The 25,055-nt window shown below is 31.9% G+C and overlaps 1 pseudogene; it reads left to right on the top strand.

Moving 5' to 3' along the window:
• Positions 1–1,105: 1,105 nt before the first annotated feature.
• Positions 1,106–25,055, top strand: part of LOC128172360 (multiple epidermal growth factor-like domains protein 6) — a 35,717-nt pseudogene continuing 11,767 nt past the window's right edge.

Raw genomic sequence — 25,055 nt, 5'->3', positions numbered from 1 at the left:
TCACCTTCGCCCGTGAACACATATAATATACACATAAAGATGCGCATTCCTTCTACGTAATCTATGTCCTTAAAATATCTTTGTTAGTGTAAATACCTGTTATCTATTCACAAATTCATTGCACATACATCTCAAAGATCATTTGATTATCTTTTAAACAGTTAATCTACTACCAACGCACTTTGATAAGTTTACATCATTTGTTAAAGAGGGATTATTAATAGGTGATCCAAGCAACGTCTTTTAACTCTTATTTCAAGATGCGGGCGTGCATTGTGATTAAATTGTTTGTGTTGCTTATTTTTGTGAATGAAACATTCTCTTTTGGTAAGTTTGAATATACCCTACAAATGAGAACTTTATTTTATTCAATAACTTACTTGGCTGAATATCAACATAAATTTAATATTAAAAATTTCATTAAGCGTACACATGTATAAAATGCACAACCCTTTAAAGCTCAGAAAAAAATTAATGTTACGTGGCACCATAAAATGATATATTTCATTTTCAGCTATATTTGTCTGTGATAACCTAACGAATCAATTTTGAACCCTTAAATTCAATAAGTTTATAAAAAAAAAAACATGAGTGACATAAAACCGGCGTGTCTTAGAGCAAAACCGAAAAACAGTATTGGCTGCGCCGCGCAGCAATACTTAGCATGTTCTATTCTTTAAAAAAAAGTCGTTTTAAAAAAATGTTGTTTGAAACTGTACAAATTGGAAATAATATAAGTAATAAAAAATCATTTTTTTATACTATGAGGTGATAATTTCGGTCGAAGCATGGTCAAATCTATCATAAAGCCCTTCGGGTTTTATTTGATTTGAACACGCCCCGGCCGAAATTATCACCTCATAATACTCGATGAATGATTCCTTTTTTCTTAAATAACAAGTTAAATTGAATATGAATGGGATTTCTTACAGTGGTTTGTAGTGTAATATAACCCTCAATATTTCAAAGACACCGATTCATCATTTTAAATGAATATATTTAAAAACAAATATTAAGTTAATTGTTGTTCCGTATAATTACGAAGGTGTTAACTTATTTTATTTCATTGTTTTAAAATACTTGTTATATTTTGTCCTTATTAGTCAACCTTGTTCACGATCAAGGGTTATATGGAGCGGCAGCCATGAGTTTGAATCCTGCAAATCCGGCTTGGATAGCGGGGAAAGCCATCGACGGCAATACAAACCAGAACTACACGTCCAATTCCTGTGCTATAACGGATATACCTCACCACCATTCAAATAATGAGTTTGTCTGGTGAAAGGTTTGGTTGGATCGACCATTCAACGTAGCGTACCTGGAAATTTTCTTCGAATCGAAAGGTAATGGAGAGAAAGAGAGAGAGAGAGAAGGAGAGAGAATTAGAATGTAAATTTCACACTGTCTTGGCAAAATATTTGCACTCTGTCTAAATATTACATAAACATGTGACATTTTTTAGGTTACAAGAATGCTACAGGATTTTCAATATACACCTATGACACCCAAGTTTTCTACCCATTGATCGATCCTGAACACCTTGTGTACCAGCACGATCCAATGTCTGGGTGCCCGGCATCGGTAATGAACATCACTGTTAACAGAGTTACACAGGGGATAGTGTATATCAACAAGCGACCACCGGGATTTACCACTACATGTAAAGGTGCAGATACAGCGTACACTTCAATAAACATCTGTGAAGTAAAAATCATGGGTATGTACTCATTTACACCTTTTAGCGTTATTATTTTTTTCGAAGTTTTTTCTATTCTTCCTGTACTTTTATCAACTACTTAACACCACATTAAGAGGTGCTGTTATCAAACACTTTTTTAGGCTGTGATCAGAGTAAATATGGCGTGGATTGCAGGAGTGACTGTCCACAAAAATGCAAACATTATCACTGTGACGCGTTTAACGGATCGTGTATACATGGCTGTTCTGATTCCCAAGCTGTCTCATCGTACTGCATAGGTAAAACAAAAAAACATGCTGATTTTAAGATTACATGCCGTTTAAAGTTAAATTTTAGCGACATATTGACAATACTTTATACCTTTTGATAAAAAGGAAATTAGACTTGATATTGGCATAATGTTTAGTAAATAAATATATGAATTGTCAGTTATAGCAAACTTAAAAGTTTTTCAACAACATTCATTTCTCATGCGCGTATGAAGTCACTGAAATCTACAATTTTTAACCTTTTGCAAACATATCATCTTTTTTAAATACTTTCGATCTCCGATCCTAAGTCATATTCAGTAACCGATTCACCGGTACAACATTCATTTTAATTCAATACATGTATGATCTTATCTTGTATATTTATTTTATAATATCCAGCATGGGCAAATTTGCAATAACTTTGTAAAATGCATAGATAACGTCAATATGTTTTTAAATTTCATTTCATTTATAAAGTTTGAGGGACGTTTTACATTTTTATGTTGAAAAACATCTTTTAGACTGACGGTAAGAGAACCTTGAAAAAAAAAGAGTGCAAAACTGCTCTCGAACTATTTTAAACATTCATATTTCGTACATTTAATACAATGGTTGTGATTTGGAAAAATACAGACATTTTGATAAAATTGGTAGGAATTCGGAAGGGTTGAAAGCACAATATATACCCAAGGGTATGTCGTTCCTATTTGTGAACAAGTATGTTGCGATAAAAAATAGAAACAATACATCTTGTACTTCAAACCGGACATTTTTAACAGAGGTTTGAGAATAATACTTTAAATGCATGTTTTAGTTAATATTTTGTAGGAGGCAGTATCCACTCGACGCGGGGTTTTTTCTAACATAAGTTACATGGAATTTCTGTGATTTGTACCTTTGTGAAATTAGATCTTTGTCAATATATACAATATCCATCACAACATCGATCAAACTAATTATTTTTTGTTCTTGATTTTTTATAGGATTTTATTTCTATTTCAGCCAATGACATTTTTTATAATTAAGGACATGATCATCGTCTTGCAAATAAATTATATTTCTTTCTTTATAAGTTTTTTTTTTAAAAAAATACTCAGAAAGTTAAATAACTGTGAAGAAAGAGTAAAAAAAAAGATATGACTGTTTTATAGAGTGCAAACATGGAACATTTGCATTAAATGGAGTGTGTGTCAACTGTCAAGGTCATTGTAAAGATGACGCCTACTGTAATACGTCAACTGGAGGGTGTGATGGCGGATGTGATACACATTGGCAAGGACGTTACTGCCAAGGTACTTAATTATGTGCAGAATATTTAAATGTTTAGAAACAAATGCACTGCTTATCAACAAATCTTCTACGACTTTTACGTAATTTACAGTCAAACTTTTTTAAAAGACATAATCTTTCCATTTCGTAGATTGTGTTCAAGGATTTTATGGAGATAATTGTGAAAAACAGTGTGGAGAATGTAAAATAGGATCCACATGCAACACAACTTCCGGATTATGTCCGAATGGTTGCAAGGACAACTGGACTCCTCCTTTCTGTACAGGTACAATAACATGATATAACATTCTAAACCATAATTTAACATATCAAAACAAATAGCAACGAGAAATTAATTTAAAAAACACCCTCCACACTATCCTGTGGCAAGCTACAAACGGGTTCTAGAGAGATCTCTTTTAACCATCAATACCGAAATCAGGTCATCCAATCCAATATAATTGATTTGCATCTTTTCAATTATCCGACTGTAATTTTTTTTTAACCAAAATGATATTTAAATCAGAATAAGAACTCAAAAAATAATATGGAATTTGAAAACAGCCAAACCTTTAAACAACGTGAATAGGTGTGTCATTAAATGTATTGTCTTATCGTTAGAATGTGAGTCTAATAGATATGGCCCTAACTGTTCAAATACATGTGGACATTGCAAAGACGGAAAGGCGTGCTCCACAGTGACAGGTGCTTGCAATAATGGGTGTGAATACGGTTGGGTCGGCAAACAATGCGATACTGGTAAATAATGTAAAAACATGAAATTACATAGTAAAAATGCAATATAAAATACATCAAATTCCAAATACCTTATTTGTCTCTGATTTCACAATACGGTTGGTTTAATAGAATGCGGTGATGGAACATATGTTTTCGATGACAAGTGCGTCAAATGTCATGGGTTGTGTAAAAACAGCGCGCCCTGTAACAAATCAACCGGAAATTGTGATAATGGATGCAATGATCATTGGACTGGAAATTTCTGCAATGGTATGTTGTTTTATTTGTAATGAAACCGTTTTATATGTTGCATTTTTTCTTAGCCAATTTTATCAAAGATTTTTTTTTTTAAATGCCATGCATTAACCAGTGTGTTTATTATATATACTATATATATTGTATTTTAAAACAAAGAATGTCAAAAGTTAATCAAAACCATTCATTAGAAAATGTTAAACAGTTTTGTTTACACCGATTTTGAAAGAAAAGACATATACAATCATAAAAAGAATACCCCTTTGTTTACTGTATTGTTCAGTCTGCAGTGACGGAACTTACGTTTCGGAGGGTAATTGTGTCAAGTGTCAGGGAGTGTGTAAAGACCACGCACCTTGTAACAAGTCAACCGGAACGTGTGATAATGGATGTAGTGATCATTGGACTGGAACATTTTGTGAAGGTAATGTACACGTTTTGTCAATGTAAAGATTTTAATCTCGAAATAAATCCTTTTATAAGGATTCATGTGATCTGAAACAAAAATGTGCAAAATGCATTCTAAAGGCCTTCTTCTTTCCTTTGTAATTTTATTTGAATTATTTTGTAGTTTGCTTTTCAAACTTATGTTGACATGCTGATTTTTTATGACCATTATGATCTCTTTCTAAAACGGGGAATCGAAACACCACATTCCTGTTTATTTAATATTTAATTAATTTCGTAGACGTTTTGTACCTGGTGTTTTGTTGATGGTGAAACATATATAAAGCCATTTAATAGCTATTGATTTTGTTTATTTCTACAACAGCAGTTTTCTGTTTAAAAACACAACACTCCTGGTTTTTTTTTAATTTTGATGCATGAAGGACTATATTTAATTTCAATCCACGTATATTTGTTGATCGAGATTTAATCTTTTGTAGAATGTACTGATGGGTTTTACAACACGAATTGCAGTGGCATTTGTGGTTTTTGTGTAAATGACGAAATTTGTGAAAAGACTAATGGACATTGTAACCATGGTTGCATGACAAATTTTAAGGAACCGCTGTGCCAGGGTATTTAAAAAAAGATTTTCAATAAAGATTTTATATAAGTATAACTATCTTAAGAAAAATGAAATTAAATCTTTTAAAGTCATTAAACGATATCGTACGTTTCGTTCCTTTATATGTTTTTGTAATAGAAATGAGAGAAAAAATAGAAGATAAATTATTCATTCAACAAATTTTTCAGTAACAATTTTGTGTATTAGCTATATATGCTCGATCGAAAAACTTTTCATTACCTCTCTTCACACTTGTTTGCCAATCTTGATTGATGCACTCTAAGCAGTTATATAATTAATTTTTGTTTTAAAGATTGCGTACCTGGGTTCCATGGAGAAAAATGTCAAGAAATGTGTGGAGAATGTAAAGCTGGAACTGTATGTAATTCCAGATCCGGATTGTGTCCGGACGGATGTGAAGATAACTGGATGTTGCCCAATTGTACAGGTTTACTGATCTCTAAGTCGTTGATATCAATATATATGACAACAAAAATAAATGCTTCTTAAAAAGAAAAGTTTTATACATGTATATAAAAGCAAAGTGTCAAGTAAAGAAAATATTAAAATACAAAACTGTTTTGAAACATGAAATTAATGAAGTTTTGATTACTTTTAATTCTTATAAGCATGCAAGCCTTATAAGTACGGCCCAATTTGTACGCTAAACTGTGGGCACTGTAAAGAAGGGATGTCATGTTCCACGGACACAGGGACTTGTTCTGGCGGATGCGAAGAAGGCTGGAATGGAGAACGTTGCGATACTTGTATATTATTTCTACTTTTGTTATATTTAAAGATATAAAAATAACGCTTGTATATGCCGAAAAACATTTTGAAAATTCTAAATCTTGTAGGCCTCCTTAATTATTCTTAAATATATTTTAAGCATCGTGTCTTGGTGTATACAGTATGAGACACATTTTAACAAATAGATTATTGTTAGTGTAATTTAACGAGCTATTCTAAAAGTAAATATAAATATATATTTTTTTATTTTATATTGCTACAGAACCAACTAAACAACGTTTTTTTTTTTACTAACTTATAAAATATTTCTTGTTTGGCAAAACCTTATTTTACAGCAAAAGACAAACAGTATCAAATAAGCGAAAAAAAGTAAAATTTATAATTTATGCTAGAATAGAAAAAAATGTAGACACATTCAAAAGTGGTACTGTTGAATCATATATCGTTGCCTTTACTCCAATAAATATTTTAAATTTTTATAAATCCACCTTGAATCGTTAACTTCATGGATTAATTCAGTTGTTTGTTTTTTTACAGTCTGCACGTCTGGGACATATGTTTCAAACGGAAGGTGTGTCAAATGTCAAGGGGTTTGCAAAGACGGCGCACCTTGTAATAAAACTACAGGAAAATGTGATAATGGATGTAGTATGCATAGGACAGGAACATTTTGTGAAGGTACATTCATTTGAAAACTTTTATTGAAAAATGAAGATGAAACTCATTGATTGTAACAAAGCAACATGTTAAAACGTATCTTTTTTTTCATTTGTACACTAACATTTATGAAGAACTTATTATATTAATAGCACATTTACACACGTGTTTACATTCTGAATACATGTATTTTTTAAAATATATTAATGCCAATTGATATTTTCATACAACTGTTGCAGAATGTCTTGATGGGTTTTACAACACACAGTGTAGCGGCGTGTGTGGATCTTGTGTTAATGGTGATGTGTGTGAGAAAATCGGAGGACACTGTGTAAATGGTTGTATGGAAAATTATCAGGGACCATTGTGTCGAGGTAAAATTTAATGAAAAATGAATTAACAACAGAAATTCATATTTTATCAACTGTTATTTTAAAGTGAAAAAATAAAAAGATGTGTCAAATTATAAGAGAATATGCATGTACCCATTCTAAACATTTTCCAGATTGTGTTCCTGGGTTCTTTGGAAAAAAATGCTTGCAAAAGTGTGGAAAATGTAAATCTGGAGAAGCATGTAACACTGTAACTGGATTGTGTCCAGATGGATGTGAAGGCCACTTACTGTCACCTTTTTGTAAAGGTAACATTTCATAACTTATTTAATAAATATCGTGTTAATAAAAAAAATAAGGAATATATTGAAATGTTTAACTTTACATCCGAAAAAAAATGAACAAAAATTCAACATCACACTTACAGAAATTTAATAAAAAAATACCTTAATGTTTCAGAATGCGGACCCTATAAATATGGTGTAAACTGTACTTTGGACTGTGGCCATTGTAAACGCGGTGTACCCTGTTCTGTAGATACAGGGAACTGTTCCACTGGTTGCCTAAAAGGATGGAGCGGGACACACTGCACAGGTACATGCTGATTTAATACTAAAATATTAAGACTTACATCAATTTCAAAATGTAACACGAGTTTTTATTTATTATTATTTTCAGTGTCCATCCATTCTGTAGCAGACACACATCGAGGTAAACATTTGTAGAAGTGCAATAACCATTTGGAATTGTTGTTGATGTTTAATTTCTTTATATACCCATTTTTAAAAAATTATATGAACCGTAATAGCGTTTACATTTTATTTTCAGAGCACGGGTTGAATCCAGCGGTTCCGATTCTATCATCTGTATTAGGAATAACTTTAATAGTGTTAATTATATTTTTTGTACGGTACTTTAGACAGAGAACTACTTCTGAAGGCGTAATGTAGGTCATAAAACAGTACCATATCATGTATTATGAAATGAAATAAAGGAAATCAAACGCAGATTAACTTATAACATATTCATTTATATTTAAAATTAAGTTACACCAATTTTTCAATCCATACATGTATTACATTTATAGAAGTCAGTCAAACAACTAGGGCTACATGTATCAATTATTGGTTTTTTTGAATGAGGAAATAAGGAGCAGACTTTGAATTTTCTTTGAGATGACCCCCTAAAAACGATGTGGTAAATGTCTGATTTATTTTGTTTTTAAAAGACTGATATCAGTAGATATCCATGTAAAAAAAAAATTTAAAAAGGGCAGAACAAATTAAACCCGGCCTCGTTTATACAAGTCATGAAAAACAGAGCCTATTCAAAAACATTACAATATGTAAATTTTTTCACTTTCAATCCTGATGGCGTCAAGCCAGATGAAAGTACATGTAAAAAAATATCAATTTTGAACATTTTAAGTATAATTAAGACAAATTAATTTACTTTTTAATGTTTGTTTAGGGGAAAGGAGAATATAAAGGCATTAAATTAGTGAAAGCTAGTATCGTGACTGCAACGGTATGCCCATACAAATAGCGCGTATTGAAAATTTGTTTGTATATGCCATTGCAAGTATGAAACTATATCTTTCCAAAACTGATGGTTAACTGCTTAACTGTTCAATTATGACTGTTTGCTTTTTGTGCAAATCTGAGTTATTTTTAAAAATACGGTCCTCAGGACAAATTCATATTAATAGATGAACCAATGTACCAACCATAAGCGCGAACTTCTTTTTTACTTACGACGTTGCACTTTACAATTGTTCAATGTTTGTTATGTCATAATAAAATTCATCAGTTAACCTTTGAGTACCTACCCCTGTCATACTAGTAAATCTGCAGTAGACATTTGACATAATTTACATGCAAAAATATGTAAAACGTAAATATTTTGACCTTTTAAAAATGTAACAACCTCTGGGTGTTTATCATTCAAATTTGGTTCAACTGAGGCATTTGATTTTACTTAGCAATCACCAAACGGTCCCTTGTCGGAGTGGTTATGTTTTCCTATTTTGAACTTGCATATACATCATAATCTTTCTTTAGCTAAGATCTGACAATACGGGTCTTTGGATTACCACGTCTTATTCATCTGGCAGGCACATCAATTTAAGGTTATGTTCAACCTATATCATTTATACACAAATATGAATTCAATATCAGAGAAAAACAAGAAAAAATATTGATGCAATCGCCAAATGGGCCGCAAAAAATATAATCGTTGTATGAATAATCATTAGTTGTTTACATAAAAAAAACACTAAACAAAGATGAAAATAACGAATTGGTTGTTCTATTAATCTTTATGGTGAATTTCAATATATTTTTCAGCAACAGGTTTCGAAATTTAACATTTTACTTTTATTGATAAAAATCTAGTTCGTTACTGTAAGCATTTGTAACGGTAATTGTAATTATACCATTGCCATAGTATGAGTATGAAGTAATGGAGAACACATTGATTTCAAAGTTTAACTCATCATTACTCTCTTGGAGATAAAGTTTTTCAAACCATTTTTATTTTGTGTTGCATTGTATTTAATCATTTAAGATCATATGCTCATCCGGTAGAAACTGCACTAAAGGTAAAACAATTTGGCTTTTTTTTTCTAAATGGAAACATAAATCTTATCTACACTTCAGTCAATGAAGATAATTATGCCCATTTAAATTGCCTGAGGTTCTTTAAAGTATTAAAAATAAATCATGACGTCAGCTCAAATTTTCAGTTCTTTGATATTTTTGCGTTAATAATTGATATGGACGTCATTAAGGTCTTCCGTTTCCAACGGAAGACCTTTCTATTATTGTGCGGGAAAGATTATTTTTCTTTTTTTTTTTTCTTCCTAGACGCGAACTTTGAGGCTTCATATCTTGCTTATTTCTGAACGGTTTTTGCTCAAATTTTCAGGGCTAATGTACTTTACAAAACACTATCTTAAGCAATTCATAAAATTTAGAATTCCCTTTCCGTTAAAGAGTTATTCCCCTTTTAAAATTTTTTAGGGCCTTTTGTTTCCAGACAAAGGCTCCGAGACTATGATAGCAGGGAATGGGAATCCAACGAATTTGAATAACAGAGACATTGTAGTTGTGCACATCTGTTTTTGTTTTTAGATTACGTTTTTTATTTAGGAAAAGGTAGGGGGTCAAAAAACAGGATTTAAAAAAGTGCGAAAATTTAGACATATTTTCCTTTATATCTTTTAAACGAAAAATATTTTGTTAAGACATGTAGAATAAAAGTTGTGCAAAATATAGAGGGCTTTCATTTGACACCAATAAATAAGGGCTGGCCCCTTAAATTAAGGGCCAATGGCCCCTAAAAAAGTTTGCTTAATAACTCAAAAACGGTTAGGATTTTGATATAGCTGTCGCTGAAAAAGTTGTTTGTTGGGATCTCATAAAGGTCGCTACAATGTTATTTTGTATGTGATTTGTGTAGTATGAGTGTAAAAAGCTTTACATGTTAACATGTACCTGTTTTCATTTGACAAGTTAACGAAAGTCTTTGCGCGTACAACTGGCATAAAGTCACCGCAGAAAGTATGCTGGTTTATACAAACGGCATTAATTCATAAGAATTGTTTTTTTAGAATATACGTGCTTTTTTTAGGAGTTTAAGTCATTGTCGTTAAGTTTTTATAATGCTCAACCCTTAAAAACGGGATTTGGAAAACAAATCATTGTTTTTCTTTTCTAGTAAACCACAAAATATGGAATTAAAAAAAATCTATGCATTACATTTTAGTTATTAACTCCATACATTTAAAATCTACCTTGAATCAGAGCTGGTGTGTACCATTACGTAAGCTCTCCCTCGCCCGCGGCCGAGAAAATCGGTCACCATGGTCGCGGCTGGACTACCTAGCGGTCAGGGGTTATCTAATACACGAGAGTTGCGTCTCTCATATATGATTTTATTTATCCGCAAACCCAAGAATTGTTTTCGTTTTGATTACACATGTTTTTTTATGGATTAAACGATTGGGTGTCAATTAAGAAATCGTTCAGTTAATTAATAAAAGCAACGTCATTCTCAATCTAAAGCAATAATAGATATAGATAAATTGTGGGTTTTAAGTTTAAAATAAATAACTTCTATTTGATAGAGTAAGGTCATTATACTGCAATTTTCAAGGCTGACTGGGTTCTGAGCTGTGTGGGTCTGTGCGTTGTACCTTTACGTAATCTATCGTTCGCCCACGGCCGAGGATCTCAGCCACGGCTGCACTACATAGCGGTTATTTATACACAAGATTCGCACACCGAGACGCACACTTCCATGCATATGAACGTGTTTGAGTTAATATAGTCGTAAATACAAGAACTGTTTTAATTTTATGTTATAAAAGTTTGTCCATTTTGTATTTATTTAATTAAATTTGAGTGTAAATGAATATTAATGAACGATATTAACCCAAATCGGAAATATCGTCATACATAAATTAATAGTTGGTTTGTTTATATAAAATATTTCATAAACTGTACAAATAAGGTTTAAAATCAACAACAACAACCCCCCCCCCCCCCCCCTAAATATTAAACATTTAAATGATGATCATCTATCGCCCATGGCTGAGGAGATCCGGCACGATTGGACAAGTGATCCGCGGTCGGTTCGTGATCTTGTACCTTATCACGCGTTCATGTTTCATATTTTGGCATTTTGCACGGACACAACTATATTTTATTATGTTTTCAACTATTATTTTGGTTTAAGATGAAAAGATAAATTTATTTTACTTGTACAGTTGATTAAGCATTGGTGTATACGATAGCGTACAAGGTAGTTTAAAAATCAAATCAAATTATAATCAAAGTTCCATGTTACATGTTTGCGGTAGGTGCTAGCACGATAAAAGAATGTCCTGAGCTGAGGCATTCGATGATTATTTAAAAGAATATTCACATGAGTTTTAAACAACTTTAGATTAGATTCTGTCGGTCACATATTAATCACTTCTGTAGTTTTTCTACATGTTCGTTTCATTATGGAAGCGAACTCATTGCTGCCCCCCCCCGCCCCCCTCCTCCCGCCCCGCTGACAGGAGCTCGCGCTGTATTTTTTTTTTTTGGGGGGGGGGGGGGGGGCGAAACGATATCAAGATCTGTCGAAAATCATTTTTGGTGGCTTCTTCTTATGTGTAACATTTTGTTTCACTTTCCCAACCGTTTGTTTATTCGGTCAGTCTGTGTTAATTCAATCGCCACGTGCGACCGAGAATCTTGTGTCGCTTCAGCGTACACAGCTCAGAACATATATAGCCCCGGGTCATCAATTGTTATGTAATTGAGTAACAGTTGGAATGGTGCTTTTACTACATAAAATATAAATAAAAAAATCATCCAGAAAAAATGTTACCGTAACTCAATAGTCAATACCAAAAATAAAAATCCGTATGATTACAAACTGAAATCGGTTTTTCAGTATTCGGCGGGATTTGATTTTTTCTTCTAACATTAGTATTTTTATTGGTTTCAGAGAATACGATGTAAAAATACAAACAGGAAATAAATCTGATATTATTTACATTGATAATGTTGAAAAATATTTAAAATTAAATTAGTCACATTCGTTAGAAAACAATGTTATACAAACATCCGATAATTTTTTTCCTATGTCGTATCATTCGCGTAAATAAATATGTTCTGTACATATCCATGTACCTCAGAAAAAATTCAAATGATTAAACAAAAAAGAAAGTTGTAATTACTATTTCGGATTTTTTTCAAAGTAATTTAACATTGTATTGAAAAGAACAAGAAATAAAAATGATTTAAATTTTTGACTCAATCTTCGTATATATTACCGGCGCTCCTTACATGTATAACGGCGTTCAGTGTATATAGATTATCATGATCTATTTGAATTAAGTTCCATTCTTAAAGATTCCCTTAATAATTTATTGCATGACTGTGTACATTGTAGGCAAATCCCCGGCGTTAATTACGTCTTGTTTTCCGTTAACAGTGGTTTAAGTAATTAAAATAATTACTTGTAAAAATATCTATAATCGGGATTCCAAAGAACTTACTTCCCGCAATTCATAGAAATGATCAGTATGTTTTCTTTCTATGTTTACATTTAATTTTGTTCAAATAATTAATAAATTTTCTATCATTTAAATTGTGTGCTTCATCAGATACTGATTCCAATTACCTTGAAGTCATTAATTTTTCCATTGGCTATTGACAAAGAAAGAGACGCTTGACCATCCAATGAAAACAAATACACAGAGTTTGATTGATAGGTTCAGCCAGGTGCAGGTCTCACCCGATGTCCGAGGTTATGTGTGCCGCGAGTGGTCTCAATAAGAGTTATCGATGTAAATAAATTTAAAAAAGATACATGCTTATCAAAACATGCTCGTGTAAGTTAAAGTTGATTAAGGCTTGTTCCAACAGAAATCATGTTTTGTTAACTGTATTTAATATTTTTTATGTATAGCGAATTTTAATATTGTACAGTCATTTTACCGGTAACGAATCAGTATGCGGTTTCTCGTGCATGCAACTGTTATTATCAAAATTCCAAATGTTTTTATTTTTTGTTTAAATCGCGTTTCTTTGTCCTTCTAAACTGTATCAAACTTCCGAAAATATAAAGGATGAATTACGGAGACAGTAATTTCAACACCCCCTCCAGTTTCCTAGTTTCGAATTCGTTTCCCAGTATCGAATTAAGCGCCCTTTATCACTTCTGACCGAATATTTTGAGGCGAATTAATTTCAAAAATATTCTAGAGGTACATGTTAATGGACTTATAAATGAACAAGGAAAAACGATTGTGGGAATCAAACAAATTATATGATCGTTATTTTTATCATACCGTTTTCCGGTCAAATTGAAACTGGACTTGAACAGTTTTCATTTCCGTTACTTTATAATATTGAATTTTCATAAAAACACTTTATAATAGTAATTGATGATAAGTAGTTGCCATTTTCCTTTGTTTTTCCCGTATATCTATCAATTATTGCAGCCAAATAATACTGCTGTCGCAATGAACCGTAACTAGGAAAACTACATGTGGTTCTATTTGAAGTCGTAATTTCATTCAAAGCTCCATTATTATTTGATATGATGTATTATCTTTTTAAATGAATTATGTTTACTAATCATTCACTAAATAGGGATCAATAACAAACTTATTTTCATAGTTAGGCTTAATTGTTTTCACACTTTCGTTTTTTCTGCTTTGAACATCCGGTAGCTCATATCTGGGGCACATTTTTAATTTGTAAACAATTCGGTAAATAATCGTGCAAATGGCAAACAACTTCACGTACTGATATAATATTTATTTCTGTGTTATAATCACCTAGCTAGAATTTTTTAAAACCTCAACTTTGTCTTCCACCAATAATTTTTCTAAAAATTATTCGATACTGGCAAATATTCGTTACCGGTAAAATTGTACCAGTACTGAAACATCGTATAAAAACGTTATATATACATGTACTCTGTAACTAGTCGTCTTTTAATACATATACCTTTCTTTTGTTTGTTAAAAATAAATTCAATTTTGTTAAAAGATAAGTATATCATTTCTTCTAGATTTTTTTTTCATGAAAATACCTACAAGAGAGTTTTGCCAATCACAAACAGTTTAAAGTACATGTAATGTAAAACACGGGCTCCATTTTGAAACAAATTGTCAGAGAGAAAATTCCGAATGAAATCTGATAAACGTTTCACATGGTTCTCGCACGCTTTGCTCGAAATGATTTAAACGCATTGTCCGAAATTCTGCACGCTTTGTCCGAAACGCTAAACGGTTTACACGAAACGCTTCACGATTCACACGAAACGCTAAACGGTTATTACGAAACGTTTTTCGCACGTAAGTCGCACGCTTTTTTGTTGTTGTATAGTAGTACGTTTCAGGGTCTGTAAATTTTGTCAGCACGCAACAATTCTAAATTGCACATTGTCTTCAAAAATTTACAAATATTTAAATAAAGAAGTTATCATAGAGAAAAGGTAACGTGTTTTGTAAACGGGTTCGGTTTAAAAAAAAAACAACACAATTCCTGACATGACACATGAGAACATACTGTTTTTTACAATGCTTGCTACCCTCTGAAAATTTAACTCGCCATTAAATATCTCATTTTTTAAATAATGTTTGTTACGATTACATAAACTGTGTGCGACAAATAGTTTTCCTAAAACATTTTCTTATTTTCTTTTTCAAAACACGTTTTATATGCAGGCTTTCAATCACAACACGTTTTTATAACAAAAGCAGAACTGAAAGTTTAGTAATTATAATCGTTTGACACCATATCACATATATTTTCAACTCGCAGCAACAACGGAAGACCTACTCGTGGCTTTGCCACGAGCTCTGCTCTAGTTTTAAGATATTTTTCTACCATTTTTCACATGGAAATATCATAAATACACACATAAAGTCATTTTATTCGACGCAGAATAAAGAGATTCAAATAAATCATTTATATAGAATTTCATGTCATTCAGGACTTTAGTATTTCAGGTCTTTAGAATGTCCCATATACAGATACCGATACAATGAACAACTCTGGAATTTTCCGAATAGATTATAGTCTCGAAAAAAAAATCGCTTCGAACACGATAGTCTATGATTTAATTTACATTTACATGTACGAGTAAAACAAAAAAATATGTAATATTTTTAAAGGCGTAAAACGTATTTCTACATGTAAATTTACTTTAATTCATAAAAAAGCATAATATTCATATATTGATATAAAAACAAGTTGCTGTCCTTTAAAAAAGGACTACAATACGTGGACCATTTGCATGTGTTTCCAACGAAAACGTGAAAGCTTTAAGATTATCAGAGATTCCACCAACCCTAGCCCCCTGCTTTTAACCACTAAATTTGTACGTTGGATTACGTATATGTATAGCCCGACTTTTTATCTCAGAATTTAAAAGGTTCATACTTCTGACATAATTATGATCTATCTATTAATGAGGATTGCATGTATAGTATCAGGTATTCGGCGAATTCTACTATTTGCGCACACATTATGATTCGCACTACTTTGTTAAGTATGCAATGACAGCTTTGTGTAAATTAATTTCATATTTCGATTCATTTTTATTGAGATTTAAACTTTTATACAGTGACATAATTATTCAATCATTCTTAAATCCTTATAAAAATTTTAATCGGGAAGTACTCTAGCCTCGCCTACTATAAAAGTAAAGTTACATGTGTATTCGGAAAACAACAAAACATTGCAAATTATGCTATTTGATGGATGTTGTAGTTTCGGCATACCATTAACTTATTTAATAATACTAACAGTTCATATCACATGCCGATTATTTCTTTAAAAGGAATACTTTGTTTTCTGTACTGTTTACCGTCAACTTTACAATTACAGCGCCTTTGAACTTATGCACATATGGCATGGAATCCCGATCCCGATTCAGATAAACGTGTGCTAGCCTGGTTCCCTGTGCTACCCATTACGCACAGGAACCAGGCTAGCTCATGCGCAGGCTGAATTTTCCCCATAGCATCCGGAATAACCTCGCTTATATATTTTCTGCGTGGACCTCAGGGTCCACGCAAAAAACTTTCCCGCAGACAAGCAGTTACAATATCTAAAAGTATATCATGTAACGGTCCGCCTTCTTGTGGCTCGTCATAATACATGGACATGATAGCGAATTATATAAAATTGTTATTATGGATCTTTATAATAGGACAACCAAACATGATACCATCAATCAATTTGTTTTGCATACATGCTATTTTTAACACAAAAGCAAGACATTATTATGTAAAACCAAAGGTCGCATATTTACTTCTGTTTTGCTGCACAATCACAGCGCAGTGAAGTTTTTATTGAGTTATTATTGAATCAACACCCAGGCAGAAATAATAAACTGGTATGTCATTTCAAAAAATCAAATCAAACGCTATTTTCACAAAATAATAACGATCTATTTACACGTATATGCTGATCTCCTTAATTAACAAATCAACAATACAAGTTAAAAAATATATAATTCAGTATGGAATTAGATAATATCTGTATAGAATGATTGGGAACAAAATTAGAACATAAAATTTACAAAGCAACTAACATGACATGCATACAAAAAACAAATGTACATGTAAGTAAGGTAGGTCAACTTTAATACACACAATCCTGAATGTTAATCAGAAGTTATCGATGCCCCTAAAATGAGACTGTTAGTGTAACCACACTTTATCTTTAAGCAAGTTCGTTCAACATTCTTCTCATATCAAAGATCAGTAAATTATCTTTTAAACTGTTAATCTACTATCAATGTAGTTTGATAGGTGTCCATCATTTATTCAAGACGGATAATAAATATGTGTTTTTGAGTTATATAATGTTTTAAAGACCGTTGTGAATGATGCAGGCGGACAATGTGGCAAAAGTGTTTGTATTGCTGATTTTTGTAAATGAGACATCTTCTTTTGGTAAGCTCTAATATTGCTCGAATTTGAGATTGTCAATCCTGTTTACATTTTTAAAAATCTAACGTGGGTCATTTAATCATTAAAATGTTTAACACGTCAATACCAATGTTGATTATGTATATACAAAATAGTCATACAATTAAAAAGTTAGATAAAATATGATTATATAATTCTTAAATATTTTATATTTACAGTTAATCTAGTTCACGATCAAGGTTTATACGGTGCTGCAGCCATGAGTTTGAATCCTGCAAATTCTGCTTGGATAGCGGGGAAAGCCATCGACGGCAATACAAACCAGAACTACACGTCTAATTCCTGTGCTATAACGGATATACCTCACCACCATACAAATAATGAGTCTGTCTGGTGGAAGGTTTGGTTAGAACGACCATTCAACGTAGCGTACCTGGAAATTTTCTTCGAATCAAACAGTAATGGAGAGAGAGAAAGAGAGAGAGAGAGAGAGAGAGAGAGAGAGAGAGAAAAGAGTAGTCATAGGGCAGTGTTATCGCAACATATCTGTTCTATACTTAAATATCACTTAAACTTTTGACATTATCAAAATATTATATAAACATGTGATATTTTTAAAGGTTACCAGAATGCTACAGGCTTTTCAATATACACCTATGACACCCAAGTTTTCTACCCATTGACCGATCCCAAACACCTTGTATACCAACACGATCCAATGTCTGGGTGTCCGGCATCGATTATGAACATAACTGTTAACAGAGTTACACAGGGGATAGTGTATATCAACCAGCGACCACCGGGATTTACCACTACATGTAAAGGTGTAGATACATCGTACACTTCGATAAACATATGTGAAGTAAAGATCATGGGTATGTACTAATTTAGACCTTTTAGCATCAATATTTCCTCCCCCACCCCCCGGATTTTCCACCTGTAAGTTTGTCAATAGCCTGACATTATTTCAGGAGGTGTTGCTGTCTAACACGTGACTTTTTTTTCAAGGTTGTGATCAGAGTAAATATGGCGTGGATTGCAGAAATGATTGTTCACACAAATGCAAAAATTTTCACTGTGACGCATTTAATGGGTCGTGTATACATGGCTGTTCTGATTCCAAAGCTGTCTCATCGTATTGCATAGGTAAAAAAAAACCCAGAACATGCTAGTTAAGGATTTCGTGCCGTTGAAAATTATTATTTAAGGAACATATTGGCAATGCGCTATACTTTTTTTACTAAGAGGACAATGTATGAAAAAAGTTAACTAAGTTTGCTTGAATTTGTATCTTTCTGAAATAAATTATTGTCAGTATATGCAATATCTATCATAACAGTCACAGGATGAACTCTGCTATTCAGTTAACTGAATGATAACTGAATGGTATGTAAATGTGACTAAATGGCATTCAGTCACCTCTTAGTTACTTTCTAGTCACATTTTAATTGACTGAATGGCAGAGATTTATCCTTTGATCGATCAAATGTTATTTTCCATTCTTGAGATTTATATGAATACATTTTCTTTACCCAAAGACTCTCTTATTTTGGGGGACAAAAAAAAAACCCGTCATTTTGAAAAAAAAATTGTTTTCTTGATGCAGTTGTTTTAAAGTTTCTAAGTTACTGAAGAAAGAGTTGAACAAAAAATGTAAATATTTTATAGAGTGCAAAGAGGGAACATTTGCATCCAATGGAGTGTGTGTCAACTGTCAAGGTCATTGTAAAGATGGCGTCCCCTGTAATACGTCGACTGGAGGGTGTGATGGCGGTTGTGATACACATTGGCAAGGACGTTACTGCGAAGGTATATGAATAACTGAGAAAATTGTAATTGGAAAAGATATATTAGATTCGGTCTTCAATGCCGATCAACGTATTTCAATCATTAGCGAACGTAAATGAATTTATTTTAAATAATTACTTTTGACTGTAAAATGTTCTTCACTGTTCAAACTTTTAAAATTGTTTTAGAAAATATTAACATATTTACGTAGAAAAGATTTCTGTTAACTATAAGGTTCTTTGTTGTTAAGATTGATATCATAAGGACGAAATTGAATTAACAAAAAATATCTCTATTTTTTTGTCCTAAATTAACTTCATTAAACCTGTTTGTACGTACCATATATGTTATAATGTATTTATATGTTTATACGTATCAAGCATTATGTTATACATGTATATTGTATACAATAGTTGTAAAAACAGCAACCATTATCTGTAGAATGTATGGACGGATTTTATGACGGAAATTGTAGCAGCAAATGTGGTGCTTGCGTAAACGACGAAGTGTGTGAAAAATCTAATGGCCATTGCTCAAACGGTTGCAAAGCACATTTTCAACTACCCTTATGTCAAGGTATTCAACTAAACTATTCTTATATGCGCACAGTGGTGTCCAAAAAATTATATGTTCTGAGTTTCCATGCTATATCTTCTTGTGTAGGTACCTTAATTTTTTTCTTAAATGTCGCAGAAATTGTGGTTAAAAAGTTATTACTTTCCTTAAGATTGTGCTAAAAGATTTTATGGAGAAAATTGTGAGAAGCAGTGTGGGGAATGTAAAACTGGAACCAACTGCAACACTACTTCCGGATTATGTCCAAATGGTTGCCAAGACAACTGGATACCTCCTCTCTGTACAGGTAACATTGTGTTTCATATTAAATATTGAAAAAAATAATGAACTAAGAATAAAAAAATGCCAAAAAGGGTACCCTCATTGTACGGATAACTCCTTTTATAGTTTTCAGATTTGCAGATCAATTGTACATATATCAGAGGTGTGCATATTGCTAAGATTTTGATTTTTGATAATTTATGAAAAAATACCAGCTTTTGAACTTAGTAATTTTTTGACAAAAATTTGCAAATAGGGTACTCCATTTCACTAGATACGGTAGGTAGTGTTTATCAATTCAGGGTTGACATGAATTATGGATACAGTTAACATAAAAGAAAACCCGGTTTGCTGTGACATTGACAGCTTTTCACTTGTTTTTAAAGAATTTTAATTTCATAATATTTTTTAAACATGCAATCATCAAACAAAATAAGATCTTCAAATAAATATGTCTGACTATAGCAACTGAACTTTTTTTTTTTACGGCCAACATTTTTTGACGGTGCGCGAGACTTCAGAAGGCGTCCGTTTTTCGCCAGAAAACCTTCGGCTTGCGAAAACGTTTTTATCTGCTTAAGCCTATCCCAACGTCATCGCTCGGTACCAATCAATTGCTATTATTCTTCTTTAAACTCCGTTTAAAGTAAAGTTTTCAATTAATCCTGACAAAAACATTGTCATACAATGATTATTTAGGTACATTAAATTTTTGCTGACTTTGTTGAAGGAGACAATTGGAATTAACATCGTACTCCCTGGTACATGTAACTATTTCTTTTTCAAAATACAAATGTATTACACATGTACATAGTTTGACATTAATCGACTTTATAAATAATATATAAATAAGTCAGTTATAAACTGTTTTAGCTATTCTGATCATTTTTAGTCGGGCGTCTGTCTGTGTGTCTGTCCGTCCGTCTGTGAATCTCCCAACAATTTTAACTTTTTTTCAAGAAACACTGGGCCGTTGTCACCCAAATAAAACATAGAACACCCTTGGACAAAGAGCTTTCAGATTTGTTTAAAAAAATGTCCAAATCCTCTTCAAAGGGGGGGGGGGGGGGTTAATTTATAATCATTGAAAATTTGTTCGTATTTTTCAACTCTCTTAATCAAAACCCATTATTTGCATTATTTGATGTTGATGTTTGTTTATATGAATAGTTCATTTTAATCTGAAGATCGTTTTGAGAAATGAAATGCTCACCATGCTCAATATGTAATTTGACAATGAATTCATCAAGTTCAAAAGAGACATTTATATATGACCCCCCCCCCCCCCCCCCAAAAAAAATGTTATGTTATCATGGCTGTCGATGTTCAGGTGAGCAATTTGCCCTATTGGTCTCTTTTTTGAATAGAATGTGAGTCTTATAAACACGGTCCTAATTGTTCGAAAAATTGTGGACATTGCAAAGACGGCATGCCATGCTCCACAATGACAGGTGCTTGTAATGGTGGGTGCGAGTACGGTTGGATCGGCAAACAATGCGATACTGGTAAATGATGCGTAAACAAAAAATCAATAGTAAAAATCCAATGCCAAATACATCAATTCAATATTATTTTCTTTCTCTTTTACCCTTACATTCCAGTAATTTACAAAATAATGTTTTAAAAGTATGCAGTGATGGTACATACGTTTTTGATGGAAAATGTGTCAAGTGTCAGGGAGTGTGTAAAAACCACGCACCTTGTAACAAGTCAACCGGAACATGTGACAATGGATGTAGTGATCATTGGACTGGAAAATTTTGTGAAGGTACACATACCTTTGTGTTTTCGACAATACGATTTAAAATTTTCAAACTTTGAAAGAAATTATCTTTTTTCATTCACAAAAAATCAAAAATATGAATAGTCAATGCTTTAGCGTTTATATCTTTTATAAAATTAACGTTGGTTTCTCAATAATTATTGAAAATGTTAAAATGATTAATTCTAATATTTTCTCCGATGTTTTCGCTTGCCAATGACGTTCAAATACTTAGGAAAATATTTCATAACATTCTTTTATTTGATTTTATAACAATATAAGACTGTGGTATTTTGTAGAGTGTGTTGATGGATTTTACAACACTAATTGCAGCGGCATATGTGGACTTTGTATAAATGACGAAGTATGTGAAAAATATACAGGGCACTGTGAGAACGGATGTATGGCTCATTATAAAGAACCACTGTGTCAAGGTCTGTTTCTAATTTTACAAACAAAAACTATACTACCAACCTTAAAGGAGCATGGTATCGATTTTAGTCCAATTCTATATTTCTGTTTTCCTTATTTACAATGCATTACGAATGTAGTTCAAATAATCAAACGAAATTTGAGAGTTTGTCTTAGAGCTATAAGCAAGATACATGACTCCCATTCCTTGTCATGTAAACAACGAGTATGCCTTGTTTTTTGTTTACATAGGTTTAATCTTTTTTTAAAAATCTTTTTCAAGCTACTTTGTCTATCTTTATATTCATTTTAAGCATAACGCACAAATTAACAGTTCATAACGTTTACTACATTTATATTAGGTTTTAAACTTAAATTTTTACTTCAACGTTCAAAATGTAAACAAAAGATTTGTTTACATATCAAAGAATTGTAAGCTCTGTAACTCGCTAATATATCAACGAATGGCACCCACATTTTGGTTGCCAACTAAAAAGGTCTTACCGAAGCATTGCAAATATATAAATCGGATAGATAATTTTTACCAAAATCGTCACCATGCCCCATAAAATGTATAAACCTAAATTGTTTTATATTGCGTTTTCCCGTTTTTTTTATCATAAAAAAGTTTAATAGATGACGTCCATGTGTTCCATTTTTCTTTTATATACAGTTTATAAAAATAAGTTGAATCTGATTCATATACAGACAATTCATCATGAAAACTATATCTGCTGTTCCAAGCAATTTAAATCATATATCGTTTAACATATGGCGTTTTATACTTTACGTTGATTTGTAAGACTGTGTACCTGGGTTCTTCGGAGAAAAATGTAAAAAGATGTGTGGAAAATGCAAAGCTGGAACTGTATGCAACGCGTTAACCGGATTGTGTCCAAACGGATGTGAAGATAACTGGATGCCACCATACTGTACAGGTTCATTATCTATAAGGCTATATATATATATATATATATATATATATATATATATATATATATATATATATATATATATATATATATATATATATAGATATATATAGATATATATATATATATATATATATATATATATATATATATAATATGCGTATGTTTATGATAATAAATGATACCTTAAATAACATTTAAGTTCTATTAAAAAACCTGTAAAGCATTGTAATGATATGTATGTTTATGCTAATAAATGATACCTTTAATAATTTTTTTAGTTCTTTAAAAATGAACATCAAAAAGTATGATACATATAACACATCTGAAAGCACAAAATGTTACAGAGCAAATTATGTTTTAAATGGGTATTGTCACGATTTTAGTCAAATTCTATTTTTCTGTTTTTATTATTTACAATGCTTTAGGAATGCATTTCCAATTACCAAATGAAATTGGAGAGTCAGTAGTGAAGTTATCAGCAAGAAACAGAGCTCGCATTTTTTTGTCATGTAAACATGTTTTTGTTTATATTAGTTTAATTTATCGGTAACAGTTCTTTTTCTAGCATTTTAAGCATAAATAAACAGATGTTAACGTTTACCACATTCATTTTCGGTCTAAAACTGGCGTTTTTACTTTTTCAATTTAAATGTAAACAAACGCTTTGTTTACATAGCAAAGAATTGTAAGTTCTGTATCTCGCTTATAACCCAACAAATGACACTTTAATTTTCGGTGCCAAATAAAATTGCCTTACTGAAGCATTATAAACATTAAAATCGGGAAAATGATTTTTGACCAAAATCGTGACCACGCCCCTTTAAACCGTAAAATAGATAAGATAATATTGATTGATTTTATCTTTTTATTATAAGCATGTGAACCATATAAGTTCGGCTCCGACTGTACACGTAACTGCGGTCGCTGTAAACAAGGAAAATCTTGCTCTGTGGACACGGGAGCCTGTACTGATGGATGCGAGGAGGGGTGGACAGGGAGACTTTGTGATACTTGTATACCAATTTACTTATTCTATTGAAGAATAGAAATATCATTTACAAGTATTTAATGTTTTATGCAATGGCATGCTATTCGTATAAACAGTTTCTAAGCGAGGCAAGCTTCTAACAAACAAGTTCATTAAACAGGACTATCAACAGTCTTAATAGTTTTGTTAAAACATCGTTATATAAAATGAAAAATACAATGTTCATACCGTGTATAATATAAATTTTCATTCAGCATATTTTAGAAACTTTTTGACAAAATGAAAATTAATTATAAAACACAGGGAAAAAGAGAGTGCATAAAAATATGACGTCCTTTTAATCAATATCAACATTATTTAGATGAGTAATATTCCTCACACCAACTACTGCACGGATTCCATTTTCTTACATCTTCTCGCTATCTAAAGAATCTGTTGCGTGTTGAGTTGTTTTTTCCAATAGTATTCTTATTTCTTAAAACGTACAACTACTTTATATGAAGTCTCTGTTTAAAATACAGTTTTACATATTCAACGGAAGATTTCCATTCATCTTGAAAAAATTAAATCAACAAAAGAAATATGATATAATAGTGTGACCTCATAATTCAATGATACTTACAAGTTTTTGGCTAATCATTGTTTAATTTATATAATTTATAATGGTACTAAATTCTATGGTACACCCTATATGTTCATGTATGAATTCAATTGTTGGCTTGTTATAGTTTGCGGTGATGGAGCATATGTTTCAAATGGACAGTGCACCAAATGTCCAGGGATTTGTAAAGACGGCGCACCTTGTAATAAATCTACAGGAATGTGTGATAACGGATGTAGCATGCATATGACCGGCCAATTTTGTGAAGGTGCATATGTTTGAAAACTTTCAAATGAAAATGATATGAGACTGTATTGAGCAAA

This window comes from Crassostrea angulata, chromosome 2 (assembly GCF_025612915.1).
Source record: "Crassostrea angulata isolate pt1a10 chromosome 2, ASM2561291v2, whole genome shotgun sequence".
In the NCBI taxonomy this organism is placed as follows: Eukaryota; Metazoa; Mollusca; class Bivalvia; order Ostreida; family Ostreidae; genus Magallana; species Magallana angulata.
This window is presented reverse-complemented; position numbering and strand designations above follow the sequence as displayed.